At 39.3% G+C, this 18,544-nt stretch overlaps 1 protein-coding gene across 2 annotated transcripts in view; it reads left to right on the plus strand.

Annotated features, from left to right (window-relative positions):
* Window positions 1–18,544, plus strand: part of fgf14 (fibroblast growth factor 14) — a 276,918-nt gene that overhangs the window by 81,751 nt on the left and 176,623 nt on the right. Inside the window, exon 1 of one of the 2 annotated variants that reach the window (XM_061879744.1) lies at window positions 518–757. The exons of the other annotated variant lie outside the window; for it this stretch is intronic. The gene's annotated coding sequence lies outside the window, so the exon portion shown is untranslated. Of the gene's footprint in view, window positions 1–517; window positions 758–18,544 lie in introns of those variants that run through there. 2 annotated transcript variants of the gene reach the window in all.

Consider the following 18,544-nt stretch of genomic DNA (forward strand, 5'->3'; position numbering starts at 1 on the left):
CAAAGGTCCTCCAAAGCTTGATGGCCGCCAAATATCTTAACAGGAAGTTTTTGGATTAGTCTGAAATTTGTGACAATCAAGAAGCAGCAAGATTGCTTTTTTTAAAATTGTCATTCAGTTTGCTATTGGAATTTTTTTTCTGTGGAGTCACTTCCTGTTTTATTTGGAAGGTTCTGGATTGCCATTTCCTGTTGCTTCCTGTTTGAGTTTTTCTCAGTCTTTTTGGTGATTACGCGCAATACAAACCTCCTTATTCTCTTTTATTTTTAAAAATAACTTTCTGTATTGACAAGTTTTAACTAAATTGCATTTTTCCAGCAGAGAGTTGTCACTCTTGTGTACAGGAAATTACTTCCTGTTTTATTTGATAGTTCCTATGTTGTCATTTCCTGTTTCTGTTGTTGTTTTTCCTGCTCTTTTTGATTGATTAACATCATGTACATTTTCATCCTCTACTCAATTGTTTTTGTAACCTATTTTATTCATCCAGATTGGTTTTACTATTTTGCATTGACAATGGTTAACTTTGAAGTCACTTCAAGAAACCACTTCCTGTTTTATTTTGAAGTTAAAACAGGAAGTGGTTTCTCCCTATTTTTTTTTATATCACTTCCCCCTAAACAGCCTTTACTGTTTCGCCTTCATCGTTTGCTCAACTGTTTGTTTTAACCCTTTGGTTTAACTTTCTGCATTTATCTGCTATTTGTCCTTTCGAAGCCGTTTTCGCTTCCTCAATTAGCGATTCACTTCCTGGTTTGTGAGTATTCCTATTTTCCAGATTCCCTTAAATATTTTCAGTTATGATTTTAAATTTTGTTTTGTTACCGGTACTTTTCCGAGGCGGCATAGGACCGAATATGATTCATTGGTATTATACTATACTATACTATATTATACTAATATTAGATTAGATTAGATTAGATTAGATAGTACTTTATTTATTCCGTCAGGAGAGTTCCTTCAGGAAAATTACAATATTCAGTACACCGGTAGTATACCATACAACCCTAAAATGCGTGTGTGTGTATATATATATATATATATATATATATATATACAGACCCTGTTTCCATATGAGTTGGAAAATTGTGTTAGATGTAAATATAAGCAGAATACAATGATTTGCAAATCATTTTCAGCCCATATTCAGTTGAATATGCTTCAAAGACAACATATTTGATGTTCAAACTGATAAACTTTAGTTTTTTGATAATAATCATTAACTTTATAATTTGATGCCAGCAACGCGTGACAAAAAAGTTGGGAAACGTGGCAATTAATTCTGATAAAGTTGAGGAATGCTCATCAAACACTTATTTGGAACATCCCACAGGTGTGCAGGCTAATTGGGAACAGAGGGTGCCATGATGAGCAAATAGTCAAACAGTTTAAGAACAACATTTCTCAAAGTGCAATTGCAAGAAATTCAGGGACTACGGTCCATAATACCATCAAAAGCTTCAGAGAATCTGGAGAAATCACTCCACGTAAGCGGCTTGGCCGGAAACCAACATTGAATGACCGTGACTTTTGATCCCTCAGACAGCACTGTATCAGAAACTGACATCAATCTCTAAAGGATATCACCACATGGGGTCAGGAACACTTCAGAAAACCACTGTCACTAAATACATTTTGTCGCTACATCGGTAAGTGCATGTTAAAGCTCTACTATGCAAAGCGAAAGCCATTTATCAACAACATCCAGAAACGCCGCCGGCTCCTCTGGGCCCAAGATCATCTAAGATGGACTGATGCAAAGTGGAAAAGTGTTCCGTGGTCTGACGAGTACATATTTCTAAATGTTTTTGGAAATATTCGACATCGTGTCATCCGGACAAAAGGGGAAGCGAACCATCCAGACTGTTATGGACGCAAAGTTCAAAAGCCAGCATCTGTGATGGTATGGGGTGCATTAGTGCCCAAGGCACGGGTAACTTACACATCTGTGAAAGCACCATTAATGCTGAAAGGTACATACAGGTTTTGGAACAACATATGCTGCCATCTAAGCGACGTCTTTTTCATGGACGCCCCTGCTTATTTCAGCAAGACAATGCCAAGCCACATTCAATACGTGTTCCAACAGTGTGGCTTCGTAAAAAAAGAGTGCCGGTACTTTCCTGGCCCGCCTGCAGTCCAGACCTGTCTCCCATCGAAAATGTGTGGCGTAAAATAGGACAGCGGTGACCCTGGACTGTTGAGCGACTGAAGCTCTACATAAAACAAGAATGGGAAAAAATTCCACTTTCAAAGCTTCAACAATTAGTTTCCTCAGTTCCCAAATGTTTATTGAGTGTTGTTAAAAGAAAAGGTGATGTAACACAGTGGTGAACATGCCCTTTCCCAACTACTTTGTCACGTGTTGCAGTAATGAAATCCTAAGTTAATTATTTGCAAAAACAAAAATAAAGTTTATGACTTTGAACATCAAATATCTTGTCTTTGTAGTGCATTCAATTGAATATGAGTTGAAAAGGATTTCCAATCATTGTATTCCGTTTATATTTACACCTAACACAATTTCCCAACTCGTACGGAAACGGGGTTTGTATATATATGTATATAAATATATATATATATATATATATATATATATATATATATATATATATATATATATATATATATATATATATATATATATATATATATATATATATATCTATCGATCCATCCATCATCTTCCGCTTATCCGAGGTCGGGTCGCGGGGGCAACAGCCTAAGCAGGGAAACCCAGACTTCCCTCTCCCCAGCCACTTCGTCTAGCTCTTCCCGGGGGATCCCGAGGCGTTCCCAGGCCAGCCGGGAGACATAGTCTTCCCAACGTGTCCTCGGTCTTCCCCGTGGCCTCCTACCGGTTGGACGTGCCCTAAACACCTCCCTAGGGAGGCGTTCGGGTGGCATCCTGACCAGATGCCTGAACCACCTCATCTGGCTCCTCTCGATATGGAGGAGCAGCGGCATTACTTTGAGTTCCTCCCGGATGGCAGAGCTTCTCACCCTATCTCTAAGGGAGAGCCCCGCCACACGGCGGAGGAAACTCATTTCGGCCGCTTGTACCCGTGATCTTATCCTTTCGGTCATGACCCAAAGCTCATATATATATATATATATATATATATATATATATATATATATATATATATATATATATATATATGACTTGTCTCAGAAAATTAGAATATTGTGATAAAGTCCTTTATTTTCTGTAATGCAACTAAAAACATGAAAATGTCATACATTCTGGATTCATTACACATCAACTGAAATATTGCAAGCCTTTTATTATTTTAATATTGCTGATTATGGCATACAGCTTAAGAAAACTCAAAAATCCTATCTCAAACAATTAAAATATTTCCTCAGACCAAGTAAAAAAAAAAAAAGAATTATAACAGCAGAACAAAATCAAACATTTGAAAATGTCATTTAATGTAGTCAGTTCTTGGTTGGGAGTCCTTTTGCACGGATTACTGCATCAATGCGTCGTGGCATGGAGGCAATCGGCTTGTGGCATTGCTGAGGTGTTATGGATGCCCAGGATGCTTCAATAGCGGCCTTTAGCTCATTTGCATTATATATATATATATATATATATATATATATATATACATATATATATATATATATATATATATACATATATATATATATATACATATATATATATATATATATATATATATATATATATATATATATATATATATATATATATATATATATCTATATATATATATATATATAGTATATAATGTCAAGACATTTTAATTTATTTATATATATAATTCATTTTTCCAATGACATATTTCCGACAAATTTAGTAGTTGCATATAACATGTCAGTTTATTGTATGTCCACTGTTTGTGTAATGGTATACACTTATGCCTTTCGTGAAAGAGGGCATCAATTTAATATCTGGCCTGAAGGGCATCCGGCTTGAAAACTAAGCCAAAACTATTCACGCCATATGGCGACCCTTGACAGGGTCAAGTCGAATGGCCGATTCATATATTTATTGAACTGCATTTGTAATTAGACATTGGTCTTCATTTTGGTACTTTTATAGCGACCAACCGAAATCCGGGTTGGTTCTACTGGGTACCGATTCACAAACAATCAAACAGTGCCATATTTGACGTTACGTCAGGTTGAAGACTCCGCACAGGCACAGACACTTGGCCGCGAAACAAGCAGTCGGGCACTCAGCGCGTGCTCACCCTGTCTGGCTCCGGTTAGTTTTACAATATTTCCGCGCCAACAAAGCAAAAAAAAGTCGATTAAAATCGCGCTAATTTGCTGGGTTTGGTTTTGGAATTGTATTATTATGGTATTGTTGTGTATTATTGTGTTGGATTGACTGATTAAAATGAAAAAAAAATAATACAATTAAATTTAAATTTAAATAAAAAATAAAATTCAATTAAATATAATAAATAAAAAAATAAAAAATGTGCTAGGATTTGCCGTAGACTTGCTCAAAATATCAGCATTAGCAATTTTACATGGCAATTTCAACACCTCTTAATTTGGTCATGAAAACTACAACTAAGATTCACAATACAATCAAAAAGCTAGTGTGTAATGAGTGCAATACTTACAGTATGAACACTCTGTAGGGTTGTACTTGGGTTGGACTTGTATAGCGCTTTACTACCTTCAAGGTACTCAAAGCGCTTTGACACTACTTCCACATTTACCCATTCACACACACATTCACACACTGATGGAGGGAGCTGCCATGCAAGGCGCTAACCAGCACCCATCAGGACACAACGGACGTGACGAGGTTGGTACTAGGTGGGGATTGAACCAGGGACCCTCGCGTTGCGCACGGCCACGCTCCCAACTGTGCCACGCCGTCCCATCTGTATGGCTCAACAAAAGGCATAGACTACTGCCTGGATAAGTTTACACGCCAGGGTCTGTACATTACTGGAATTGCTGAGTCTACTTTATAATTTAGTACAGTACGATTTTTACAAATGAGACGCAGAATTGTAAGAAAACAAGGTGTATTATTGTATATTTAATAACAAATGTAAAAAATCTAATTTTTAATTGTTGTAACAAATTAACATGTATTAACACATTTGAACCAAAGTACAGATAATTGTGCTGGTATTGAATCACAGGTACCGTAAGTTGGTACCGTTTTGATTTAGGGTTCAAGGCACCCATCCCTCTTTCTATTGGCTACTGTGTTACCTTTCCATTAAGTTAATTGGATTGGTATGCATTTAATGGAAGCTTCTTGACAAAATTGCCATGAATTGCAACATGAATAAATACACTTGACAAAGCCGACCATCGGCGCGAATGATCTGATAGGTTAGGCTGCAATATAATCCACCTGATCCATGTCTCTCAAAATTGACATTAATTTAGACCCGCCCAAAAAACCCTCTGGGAAGGCGAAATGTAAAATTCGCTGATTTTCACCGCTCTTTATTTGATTACCACTTTGATGTGCATGCTTGGCACCCGCGCAAAAGGACGACAATTAGCGACAAGGACAGCCGACAAAGCAGCAATGTCCTTTACGTTACAACAGTGCCAGTCTTTTTTTTTTTTTTTTTTTGCCGAGCTCGTCAAAAAAGTGCCACCTCGCACCTTGTGCTTATTTTATGTTTGCAGTTGATCTTATTAGCGCCCCCCAGCTGTATAAATAGAGCAGCACTATTTGGCAAGTGGTGTGACGGGAAGTCCAGTACAAGCAGACTAGTCTTGGTGTCAAGTCAGGATTGAGATTCAGCGGTACAAAGACAGCTGGGTGTTCGGAAGTCTCGGCCGAAAGGGTTCTTCTTTACGGCTCAGTCCATCATATAGGAGACATTAAGTCCAGGCTAAATGTACCACATGATTATGTACAGTGCGACACAAGACGACTTAATGCGTGATAAATGATGCGACACTTGGAAAAAAATGCTAGCTACTGAATTGTCTTTGTTATATTGCTGATTATCGTTCCTGCTAGACACCGACCTCTATTTAATAATACAACTCTAACATTTGACAACCAAACAATTAAACAAGGCGACACGGTAAAGAATCTGGGTATTATCTTCGACCCAACTCTCTCCTTTGAGGCACACATTAAAAGCGTTACTAAAACGGCCTTCTTTCATCTCCGTAATATCGCTAAAATTCGCTCCATTCTGTCCACTAATGACGCTGAGATCATTATCCATGCGTTTTTTACGTCTCGCCTCGACTACTGTAACGTATTATTTTCGGGTCTCCCCATGTCTAGCATTAAAAGATTACAGTTGGTACAAAATGCGGCTGCTAGACTTTTGACAAGAACAAGAAAGTTTGATCAAATTACGCCTGTACTGGCTCACCTGCACTGGCTTCCTGTGCACTTAAGATGTGACTTTAAGGTTTTACTACTTACGTATAAAATACTACACGGTCTAGCTCCATCCTAAATTGCCGATTGTATTGTACCATATGTCCCGGCAAGAAATCTGCGTTCAAAGGACTCCGGCTTATTAGTGATTCCCAAAGCCCAAAAAAAGTCTGCGGGCTATTGAGCTTTTTCATTTCGGGCTCCAGTACTGTGGAATGCCCTCCCGGTAACAGTTCGAGATGCCACCACAGTAGAAGCATTTAAGTCTCACCTTAAAACTCATTTGTATACTCTAGCCTTTAAATAGACTCCCTTTTTAGACCAGTTGATCTGCCGTTTCTTTTCTTTTTCTCCTATGTCCCACTCTCCCTTGTGGAGGAGGTCCGGTCCGATCCGGTGGCCATGTACTGCTAGCGTGTGTATCGGCTGGGGACATCTCTGCGCTGCTGATCCGCCTCCGCTTGGGATGGTTTCCTGCAGGCTCCGCTGTGAACGGGACTCTCGCTGCTGTGTTGGATCCGCTTTGGACTGGACTCTCGCGACTGTGTTGGATCCATTATGGATTGAACTTTCACAGTATCATGTTAGACCCGCTCGACATCCATTGCTTTCCTCCTCTCCAAGGTTCTCATAGTCATCATTGTCACCGACGTCCCACTGGGTCATTATTGTCACCGATGTCCCACTGGGTGTGAGTTTTCCCTGCCCTTATGTGGGCCTACCGAGGATGTCGTAGTGGTTTGTGCACCCCTTTGAGACACTAGTGATTTAGGGCTATATAAGTAAACATTGATTGATTGATTGATTGATATTATACGATTGAGACAGAATGATATATTTTATTACGGTGGATTTTTTTTAAAAGAATTGTCTGGCAAATGGATTAAAGACCATATTTAATTCCTTACACATGACGTTAGTGCTTGGTCAAGTGTGTGAAATTGGTTGACGATATATTTGAATAGGAGGAGTTGACGGCACAGACCGCAAGGGGGCGTAGTGAACAATGATTTGTATTATATATATATATATATATATATGGGGGTGGTATAGCTCGGCTGGTAGAGCGGCCAGCAACTTGAGGGTTCCAAGTTCGATCCCCGCTTCCGCCATCCCAGTCACTGCCGTTGTGTCCTTGGGCAAGACACTTTACCCACCTGCTCCCAGTGCCACCCACATTGGTTTAAATGTAACTTAGATTATTGGGTTTCACTATGTAAAAGCGCTTTGAGTCACTAGAGAAAAGCACTATATAATTATAATTCACTTCACACTTATATATATATATATATATATATATGTATGTCTTGATTGGATTATCCGGAGAATAGTGCTCGATACCGTGGTAGAGCGCACCCACCCACAGTCAAGGAATTAAAGGACTTTGAGAACGACATGCTCAAAATGATACAATCAGTCAAATTCAAGCCAGCCCGCAACCCATTCCTCACCAAGCTGAAAAATGACACGGAGCGCATCAAGAAAGTAAGCAACCTCATCATAGCCGCCGATAAAACCACAAACTTCTACAGAATGGACATACCAGAACATAACTCTTTACTGGACAAAAGCATCACCAAATCATACAAAAAAGCGCAACCCAACACTTTACAGAACATCCACCTGGAAAACAAGCGGATCGCAACCGAACTGGACATTGAGGACAGGGTGGACGCCACAGCCAACAAAGAAGCCTTCATCACATTGAAGGACCACAAACCCAACTTCGCAAATAACCCAACATGCCGACTAATAAACCCAACTAAATCCGAAATAGGAAAAATCAGCAAAATAATCCTGGACAGAATCAACGCAAAAATCAAGGACAAAACACCACTCAACCAATGGAGAAATACAGCAGCAGTAATCAAATGGTTTAACAACATCCAAGACAAACAACAACACAACTTTATCTCCTTCGACATCGAAGAATTTTACCCTTCCATCACTTAAGACCTACTGACCCAAGCACTAAACTTCGCCTCGGACTACGACTCAATCACAGGCAACAAAAGAAACATCATCATCCACGCAAAGAACTCCATACTCATCCACAACAGTACACCATGGCAAAAAAAGAACAATTCAACATTTGACGTTACTATGGGGAGTTTTGACGGAGCAGAAACGTGCGAACTCGTTGGGAGTTTCCTCCAATCCCAGCTTGCTAGCCTCAACCTGAACCTTGGTATTTACCGTGATGATGGACTGGCAGTGTGCCGCGCCTCGCCAAGGAGCAGCGAGAACACCAAGAAGCGCATATGCCAAATCTTCAAAGAAAACGGCCTACGGATCACGATTGAAGCCAACAAGCAAACCGTCAACTTCCTCGACGTCACTTTCAACCTGAGAAATAACAGCTACCAACCATTCACGAAACCCAACACAACACTCCAATACGTGCACCACGACAGCAACCACCCTCCCACCACCACGAAAAGAATACCTACCGGAATTAATAAAAGGCTATCGATGCTGTCATCCAGCAAAGCTGAATTCGACCAAGCAACCCCCCCGTACCAGAAAGCACTTGATGAAAGCGGATACAACTTCACCCTCACCTATGAACCCACCCCAGGAAACCAACCAAAAAAGAGCAGAAAACGAAACAACATCATCTGGTACAATCCGCCATTCAGCAAAGACGTCTCAACCAACATCGGCCGCAAGTTCCTCACTCTGATCGACAAACACTTCCCCAAAGGCAACACCCTAAGAAAAATATTCAACAAGAACAACATTAAATTGAGCTACAGCTGTATGAATAACATGCAACAAATCATTTCAAACCACAACAAAGCAATTGCAAAAGGACTGCCTACCCCCAGACTAAACGACTCTGAAACCAATAACGAATGTAACTGTCGCAAGAAACCTGATTGCCCTCTCAACGGAAGGTGCTTACAGACATCAGTCGTTTACCAAGCAAAGGTAATACGCAAGGACATTAACACATCCGACACGTACGTAGGATTAACCGAAGGAGCGTTCAAAACAAGATGGAATAATCACAACGCCTCCTTTAGAAACCAGACTTTGCAGAATTCTACAGAACTCAGCAAACACATTTGGAACCTCAAAGACAATAATGTTGAATATTCAATAACATGGCAAATTCTTGCATCCAGCACACCTTACAACAGTGGTAATAAAAGATGCAACCTATGCTTAAAAGAGAAACTGTTTATTATATATCATCCAGAGCTATCATCCCTCAACAAGCGCAGTGAAATCATTTCAACATGCCGCCATAGACGGAAACACCTCCTAGGTAACACATGAGCCAATCACCACACCCTACGCCTGCTTGTACCCACCCACTCTGTGCTCTATATAAACCATTGTATGTGAATGCTTCCATTAAAATCTCCTGATGATTGAGGGAATCCCTCATGAAACAGATCTGTAGAGATGAAGTAGTCTTGTGATTTTTTCCCACACCTACATATATATATATATAAAATAACGAACAATGATAATATTAATCAACAAGGGAATGGAGTGTGATAAAAATCCAAGAGTGTGTGTTGTGTGACTATGTGTGGGAATTATTTGCTGAGTGTTGTTACCATGAGTGTTGAGCGAGAGGCAAGTCCAGAAGGGGCAGGGCAGGCTCATAAATCTGTGATCCAAGCGGGTGGTCCGAGAGGCTGGAGAGAGGCGTCCTGAGGTCTGTGTCCAAAGTGGGGGGGTCAAGGATCGAGGGAGGCAGTCAGAGTCTAGAGGGGGATCCAGAGAAGTGAGGCGCACAGCTCACTTCCAAGGCGGTGGAGGATATGTCCGTGAACAAAAGATCACGTTCTGGCCTGGAACACAGGTCTGCACTGGCTTGAGAAGCCCAGGGAGATCATCAACCACAAAGGACAAACATGACACAAACCTTCCTAATTGTTTGAAATCCCACTGTTTGTATTAAACATGCTTCACTGATGACTGTATTTGGCAAGCGCCGTTTTATCCTACTAAACTTGGCAGTCCTTGAACTTATCGTAGTTTACATGTACATTTTTCTCTGCCGCTGCAACAGAAAGTCATGTTTTTTGCCACACCTTTTATCTCTTTTGTCCACCTAACGTTTTATGTTGTGTGAGAATGCACAAAGGTGAGCTTTATTGATGTTATTGGCTTGTGTGGGGTGCTAATCATGTTAATTTGGTTAGGGCATGACTGCAAGCTAATCGATGCTAACATGCTATAAAGGCTAGCTGTATGCCTCGTTTGTAGGTATATTTGAGTCCATTTAATTTCCTTTACTTATGTCCTCTGTGTATTTAATTAATATGTGTATGTCTCATGACATATTGTCTGTAAGTAATATTGGCTGCATTTTTGATGGTTGTTCGTGTGCCATGTTGTTCCAGACCACAGCAAACTTTACCTAGTCTGCAACAACTGTAGTGAATCCATTAGGAGAAGACAGCCTGACATTCCCTTTTATCTTGGACACACACCTCTATACTTTGGGCATACTAAGCCAGTAATTTTCAGGAGTTATCTCACACTGAAAAGTTTTACTAATGTTTTCCAATGTTGTTAAAATGTGTAGAATAAATATTTCATTTCAACATTTCTTTTAACGAATATTTGCGTCATAGTCATTTTTATATTAGGCTAATATAGCTAATATAGACACTTGGGTGTGAGTTTTCCTTGCCCTTATGTGGGCCTACTGAGGATGTCGTAGTGGTTTGTTTTGTGGTTTGTGCAGCCCTTTGAGACACTAGTGATTTAGGGCTATATAAGTAAACATTGATTGATTGATTGATTGATGTGTTGCCCAAATTACACATATATGGCTTTTAATATTATGCAACTCCGGACAGATTTTTTTTTTTTGTATTTTTGGTCCAGTATGGCTCTTTCAACATTTTGGGTTTCCGACCCCTAAACTAGTCTATAGAAGTCCTCTACAGAAAGCTAAGTGTCGTCTGTGTAGACCTACACTTTCAAAGTTATATTTTTCTTAAAAAAAACACTGCCATAACAATAGGAGCTCAGAAAGTTACAATATTTTTTTGCATAACTGAAATTCAATTACTTAATAAATATAAATGTATTAGTTAATTATAGCCCCACTTACCAGTCCAGCCGGAACAGAACCAAGGCAACATCGGTCAAAAAACCCTTCTCGTCTCTGAGGTCATGCCAGCGAGTAAAAACAGGGCCATTGTTGATCCTTGTTTGTCTTTTTATCTGGGTTGCCTCCCTTTTTCTTTTTTTTGTCTCCTCATACAAAACTTTTTGTTTATTTGGTTTTTTTGCATCTTCCGTCATGATAGCAGTAATTGCACGCAGGCGTTCGCGCCGACCTCCGTCATTTTTACGAATGGGGAAAGGGGCAGTGACGTATGCCGCAAAGCAGTCAGCACATTTGTAGTTTTTTGTGTGTTCCTGCCACCCTCCTCAAAGTCCATAAATGCCAGTGAGTCCGATACAGAGATATATAAAGATGGAGCTGACTATTTTAATGAAATTTAGACTTTACTTCAGTCAATAACGGAGCAGCATCTCCTCATCCGTGGCTCACTAGTTTCAATAGTTCAATAACAAAGACGGAAATGTGTCCCGTGAAAAAACGTCCGACTGGAAAGCTCCTTGGGTGAATAATGTAAACTCACTACACCGGTATGTTTTAGCACTTTCATGCCGAGTTTACAGACAGATATGAGTAAGAACTTTACACTACTTTATATTAGAAATGGCAACAGCGCAGGAGGAATGTCACATAACAAGAAGATAGAGAAAAAGTAGAAGCTTATTGACTACGGTGTCTCCACAAACTACAAACCCCGTTTCCATATGAGTTGGGAAATTGTGTTAGATGTAAATATAAACGGAATAAAATGATTTGCAAATCATTTTCAACCCATATTCAACTGAACGCACTACAAAGACAAGATATTGGATGTTCAAACTCATAAACTTCATTTTTTTTTGCAAATAATAATTAACTTAGAATTTCATGGCTGCAACATGTGCCAAAGTAGTTGGGAAAGGGCATGTTCACCACTGTGTTACATCACCTTTTCTTTTAACAACACTCAATAAACGTTTGGGAACTGAAGAAAATAATTGTTGAAGCTTTGAAAGTGGAATTCTTTCCCATTCTTGTTTTATGTAGACCTTCAGTCGTTTAACAATCCGGGGTCTCAACTGTCGTATTTTACACTTCATAATGCGCCACACATTTTCGATGAGAGACAGGTCTCGACTGCAGGCGGGCCAGGAAAGTACCCGCACTCTTTTTTTACGAATCCACGCTGTTGTAACACTTGTCTTGCTGAAATAAGGAGAGGCGTCCATGATAACGTTGCTTAGATGACATCATATGTTGCTCCAAAACCTGTGTGGACTATTCAGCATTAATGATGCCTTCACAGATGTGTAAGTTACCCATGCCTTGGGCTCTAATACACCCTCATACCATCACAGATGCTGGCTTTTGAACTTTGCGCCTATAACAATCCAAATGGTTATTTTCGTCTTTGTTCTGGAGGACACCACGTCCTCTGTTTCCAAATAGAATTTGAAATGTGGACTCTTCAGACCACAGAACACCTTTTCCACTTTGCATAAGTCCATCTTAGGTGAGCTGCGGCGCTTCAGGATATTGTTGATAAATGGGTTTGGCTTTGCATAGTAGAGTTTTAACTTGCACTTACAGATATAGCGACCAACTGTAGTTAATGACAGTGGTTTTATGAAGTGTTCCTGAGCCCATGTGGTGATATCCTTTACACACTGATGTTAGTTTTTGATGCAGTACCGCCTGGGGATCAAAGGTCCGTAATATCGTCGCTTACGTGCAGTGATTTCTACAGATTTCTGAACTTTTCGATGATTTTACGGGCCATAGATAGTAAAATCCCTAAATTCCTTGCAATAGCTCGTTGAGAAATGTTGTTCTAAAACTGTTCGACATTTGCTTACAAATTGGTGACCCTCGCCCCATCCTTGTTTGTGATTTACTTAGCATTTCATGGAATCTGCTTTTATACCCAATCATGGCACCCACCTGTTCCCAATTAGCCTGCACACCTGTGAGATGTTCCAAATAAGTGTTTGATGAGCATTCCTCAACTTTATCAGTATTTATTGCCACCTTTCCCAACTTCTTTGTCACGTGTTGCTTGCATCAAATTCTAAAGTTAATGATTATTTGCAAAAAAAAAAGTTTATCAGTTTGAACATTAAATATGTTGTCTTTGTCGGGCATTCAACTGAATATGGGTCAAAAATTATTTGCAAATCATTGTATTCCGTTTATATTTACATATAACACAATTTCCCAACTCATATAGAAACGTAGTTTGTATAAAGGCGGACGAGCGCAATTTTTCAGGATTTATGCAGATCCCAAATACACAGCAACTTCCAGAAGGTAAGAAAAGTTGCTTTTGCTTAACATTGCAAAACAAAACACCAGATAATATGTCTTACTTTATACACACACCATAATAATACTCCTATGTTGAAGCACAGTACAATCCATCAAGTGGAGGGGCTTCATAGCTCACCAAAGCCGTAGTAAAACCTTTTGATAGATTTTTGAGCGCAGTGTGTAATGTTCTATATTTTCAATGACACATATAAAATGTTGGCGTTGTTTACTTCAGGCATATTGCATCATTTTGTGGTCTCAATGTATCTCCTATGTTTGTCTGCCATCTACTGGTCACACTTATCATTACACCATGTACCAAATAAAATTGCTTAGAGGTCGGTAAGCAAAACCAGAATTATTCCGTACATTAGGCGCACCGGGTTATAAGGCGCTGTTTTGAGGAAAAAAAAGGATTTTACGTGCGCCTTATAGTCCGAAAAGTATTTATATTCAGCACCAGTCAAAAGTTCGGAGACGCTTCCTAATGCTAGTAAATGAGGATGTGCAACCTGTGTTATTTAATTGATTTATGTAAAGACCCATAAGACATTAGATTTCCGTGTGAAGTCTGGGGGGAAAAACCTAAAGTATTTACCAGTGTGTAATGTTGGAAAAACAATAAAGTGAAAAATTCATAACAGTGTTTTCATGGCTGAGAGAGAGAGAGAGAGAGAGAGAGAGAGAGAGAGAGAGAGAGAGAGAGAGAGAGAGAGAGGTGTTACTTATTGATGCGATGGAAACCTGTTTATAGGACGAGCAGCATCCAGCCTCATTTCTCAACTCTCGGTCTGAGCTCCAGTCGACATGTGAGCATGACTTTGTGTTTGTGCTTATCCATCTCCAGCCTGGTGACCTGTGCATGATAAGTCACCATCATGGACGTCCCACCTGCTCCCCCTCCTCTCCAAAAATAATGACTGTGATGGAAGCATTTTTCTTGTGCTCCTCCCCCCGCTTACCCCCCACCCGCCATTGCGCCTTCCATTTAAATTGCTGCTAGTTTTCTCGGTGAGCAATACTGCTGTCACAGCAGCTGTAGATGACCTCCTCCAGGGTTTTTATCGCCAGCGGGGATGAGCGTAATAAATCGTCATAATAACAGACATCTGTCGAATCTGTCAATTCTGTGGAATCTATTGCACAGTCTTGAAGGACTGGAGGCAGGATAGAGTCCACTGCTCAGGTGTAACCAGCGGAGGCCCCGCTGAGTCACTCTCAGCAGGTTTGCTGTGTAAAGCAGTGTTTTTCAACCACTGTGACGCGGCGTGAGATACAGCCTGGTGTGCCATGGGTGATTATCTAATTTCACCTATTTGGGTTAAAAATATTTTTTGCAAACCAGTAATTATAGTTTGCAACTTTTGTGTTGTTGTTTAGTGTCGGCGCTGTCTAGAGCTCGGCATAGTAACTGTGTAATACTCTTCCATATCAGTAGGTGGCAGCCGGTAACTAATTGCTTTGGAGATGTCGGAAACAGCGGGAGGCAGCGTGCAGGTAAAAAGGTATCTAATGCTTAAACCTGTCACAACTTGGCTTGGATTAAAGTTGTTCCTTCGATGCAGGGAATGATTTGCACGGGCGAGACGTGACTGTGAATACATCGTTGTTTATTTAAACACTTTAATAAAAAATAAACAAACTAAGGGCGCTCACAAGGAGGTACAGACACTTGGCTATGAACAAACAAAAGACTAGCATAAATGCCGCAAACTACAAACATGAAATAAAAACACTTGCTCGATTGGCATGAATAATAATGAACTATAAACAAAACCAGCACAATGGCATAAATACAAAAACTTACATGGCATGGAATTATGGACGAGGGCATGAAGGAGGTGCAGCATGGGTAGCGTGTGTGAAGATCCCAGAATGAAGACAAGAAAAAGAGTGACTTAAGTAGCAATGATAATTAGTGATAACAGGTGTGAGGCTGAGGACAGGGACGTGACATGACAGGTGAAAAGTAATGAGTTGGCATGGAGACGAAAACAAACCAGGAAGTGCCAAGACAGAACTTAAATGTCCAAAAACGTAAACATGACCTGACCAAAACCAAAACATAAACTTACAGGCGTGACAAAACCAAAATAAACGAAAGGCGAGTGCCCCTAAGAAAAGGCATTAAAGCTTAGGGAAGGTTATGCAGAACGAAACTAAAAGTGAATTGGTGACAAAGTAAACAAAAACAGAATGCTGGACGACAGCAAAGACTTACTGCGGAGCAAAGACAACATCCACAATGTACAGCCGAACATGACATGACAAATCAACAATGTCCACACAAAGAAGGATAAAAACAACTGAAATATTCTTGATGGCTAAAATAAAACAGTTGCGGGAAATATCGCTCAAAGGAAGACATGAAACTGCCACAGGAAAATACCCCAAAAAAGAGAAAAAGCCACCAAAAGCCAAGACAAGAACTAAAACAGTACACACAGGAAAACAGCAAAAAAGTCCAACACGTAATTTGAGACAAAAGCTATATTAATGCATGCTTGGTTATGGTTTGAAGTGGTATCCAACAATTGCGACAACAACTTTTTACTGTCAACCGAGTTTTTTTTTTTTTAATGATTTCTGCCGGTGGTGTGCCTCCAGACTTTTTGAACGCAAAGAATGTGCCTGGCTTCAAAAAAGGTTGAAAAACACTGGTCTAAAGAATGCAACATCACCTCAACAATGATAGTCAAATAACAAAATATATAGCAATGAATGCTCATGCTAATAAAATATTCGTCAAAATGAGTCAATGATTACATTTTTTAATCAGATTTATTACACTTTTGCGAGAACGTAATATTTTTACACAGATGCATTTTTATTGTCAGGACATCATAAAGCAGGGGTGCCTGCAGGCAAACTACTTTTTAATTGACCAAGTGGAGGGGATCTACCTCATTTGGTTTTCTACACCAAAATTCATTTATTTATTATTCAACCTATTGTGTGAATTTTCTAAAGCATTCACATAATATATGTATTAATAAATAGATGAAAATATGGTTTTACACACCAGAAATTAATCTATTTATTATTCAACCTATTCTTCTTCTTCTTCTCCAGATATTGGCTCGCTCTACCTTTCACATTTTTCACTCGATTCAAACCGTTCCAACTTCAAACTGTCCAGCCTGTTCGGGAATCACGGGCTTTCCCTTGACAAATTCTATAAAATCCCTGATTTCCTAGAATTCAAGGTTTTCCAGGACATTTTTCACATTCAAAATAAATTGGCCATTTTTCAAACTTCCATCATTTCCACATTTTTCAACCTATTTAAACTGTTCAACTTCAAAATGTTCAGCCTGTTCGGGAATTGCAGGCTTTCCATTGACAAATTCCAAAAATTCCCTGATTTCCTAGAATTCCAGGTTTTTTCAGACATTTTACCTGTTCAAAATGAATTGGCAATTTTTCAAACGTCTATAGTTTCCACATTTTTCAACCTATTCCTACTATACTACCTTCAACACATTTCACCATTCTGAACAGATAAGTTCCAAATAATTCCAGGATTTTCCAGAATTCCTGGTTTTCCAAAGCCCTATTACCACCCTGTTTTCCAGTGACTACTCCTTCCCACATTTTTCAACCAACTTCAACCGTTCCACCGTCAAAACATTCCTCTTAATTACGACAAAAAACAAAGTTGTTTTTTGAACTGGAAAAATTCCCCGTTTTCCAGAAATTCCAGGAATTCCGCAATACCATTTCTCAATTCAACATGTTACTACTTCAACATTTCTCGACGGATTTGAAAAATTCCAACACCAACCATTTCAACTCATTCGGACCATTCATGTTTTTTTTTACCATTTTCCCAAAAAAATACAGATTTTCCCGACATTCCCCAACACCATTTACTAACATTTCCTGCCCAATTCAAACAATTCCAATTCCAACCAATTCAGGACATTCATACTCCTAATATATATTTTTTTAAATCCCGCTTTTCCCAAAATTCCCAAATTTCCAGGAAGTTCCCATTGAAATGAATAAGACATTTTTCCAGGTTGCACAATTCCACATTTTTCAACCTATTCAAACCCTTCCAACATTAACACATTCCACTCATCCTGGACATTCAAACTAACACTTTCTTAAGTTCCAAAAGAAATTCATTTCTTTTCATGGAAATTCCAACTCTTCAACATTTAAACCATTTCTACATTCATCCTACATTCCAGTAGCATTTCAGTTCAGTGTCAGCTCTTCAACGTTCAAACTTTTCCAACATTCAAACTATTCTTACATCCATACTACATTCTGTCATAACTTCAGTTCAACTTTAGCATTGGAGCATTAACACGCAATTCCTTCAGGAATTTTCTCTTCTAGTTCATATATATAATTTATATTTATTTATTTATGAAAGAGACGTTGACTAGTTAAAGGTGTTTAATGATAATACAAGCATGTTTAATACATATAGATTCATTTCTTTCATGAAGACAAGAATATAAGTTGGTGTATTACCTGATTCTGATGACTTGCATTGATCGGAATCAGACAGTAGTGATGATAACGTCCACATTTTTGAATGGAGGAGAAAAAAAGTCCTCCTTTCTCTCCAATACCACATGGAAGTGGTTGGTTTTTGCCATCTTATTTGTCCAGCTTCCATACTCCTTTTTATACACTTGACAATAAGTACATTGGCGGCAGACGCCATAGCTTGCTAGCTTGTGTACGCTAGCTTTCTGATACTCTTATTTTGTTAGCGCAACCAGGATGAAGCAGTGCTTTTATTGTGAAGACAGGAACTGTGCGATCGGCTTTTAGAGTTTTGACGGCAGGTA

The sequence above is a fragment of the Nerophis ophidion genome, linkage group LG19 (genome assembly GCF_033978795.1).
Source record: "Nerophis ophidion isolate RoL-2023_Sa linkage group LG19, RoL_Noph_v1.0, whole genome shotgun sequence".
NCBI classification, from domain to species: Eukaryota; Metazoa; Chordata; class Actinopteri; order Syngnathiformes; family Syngnathidae; genus Nerophis; species Nerophis ophidion.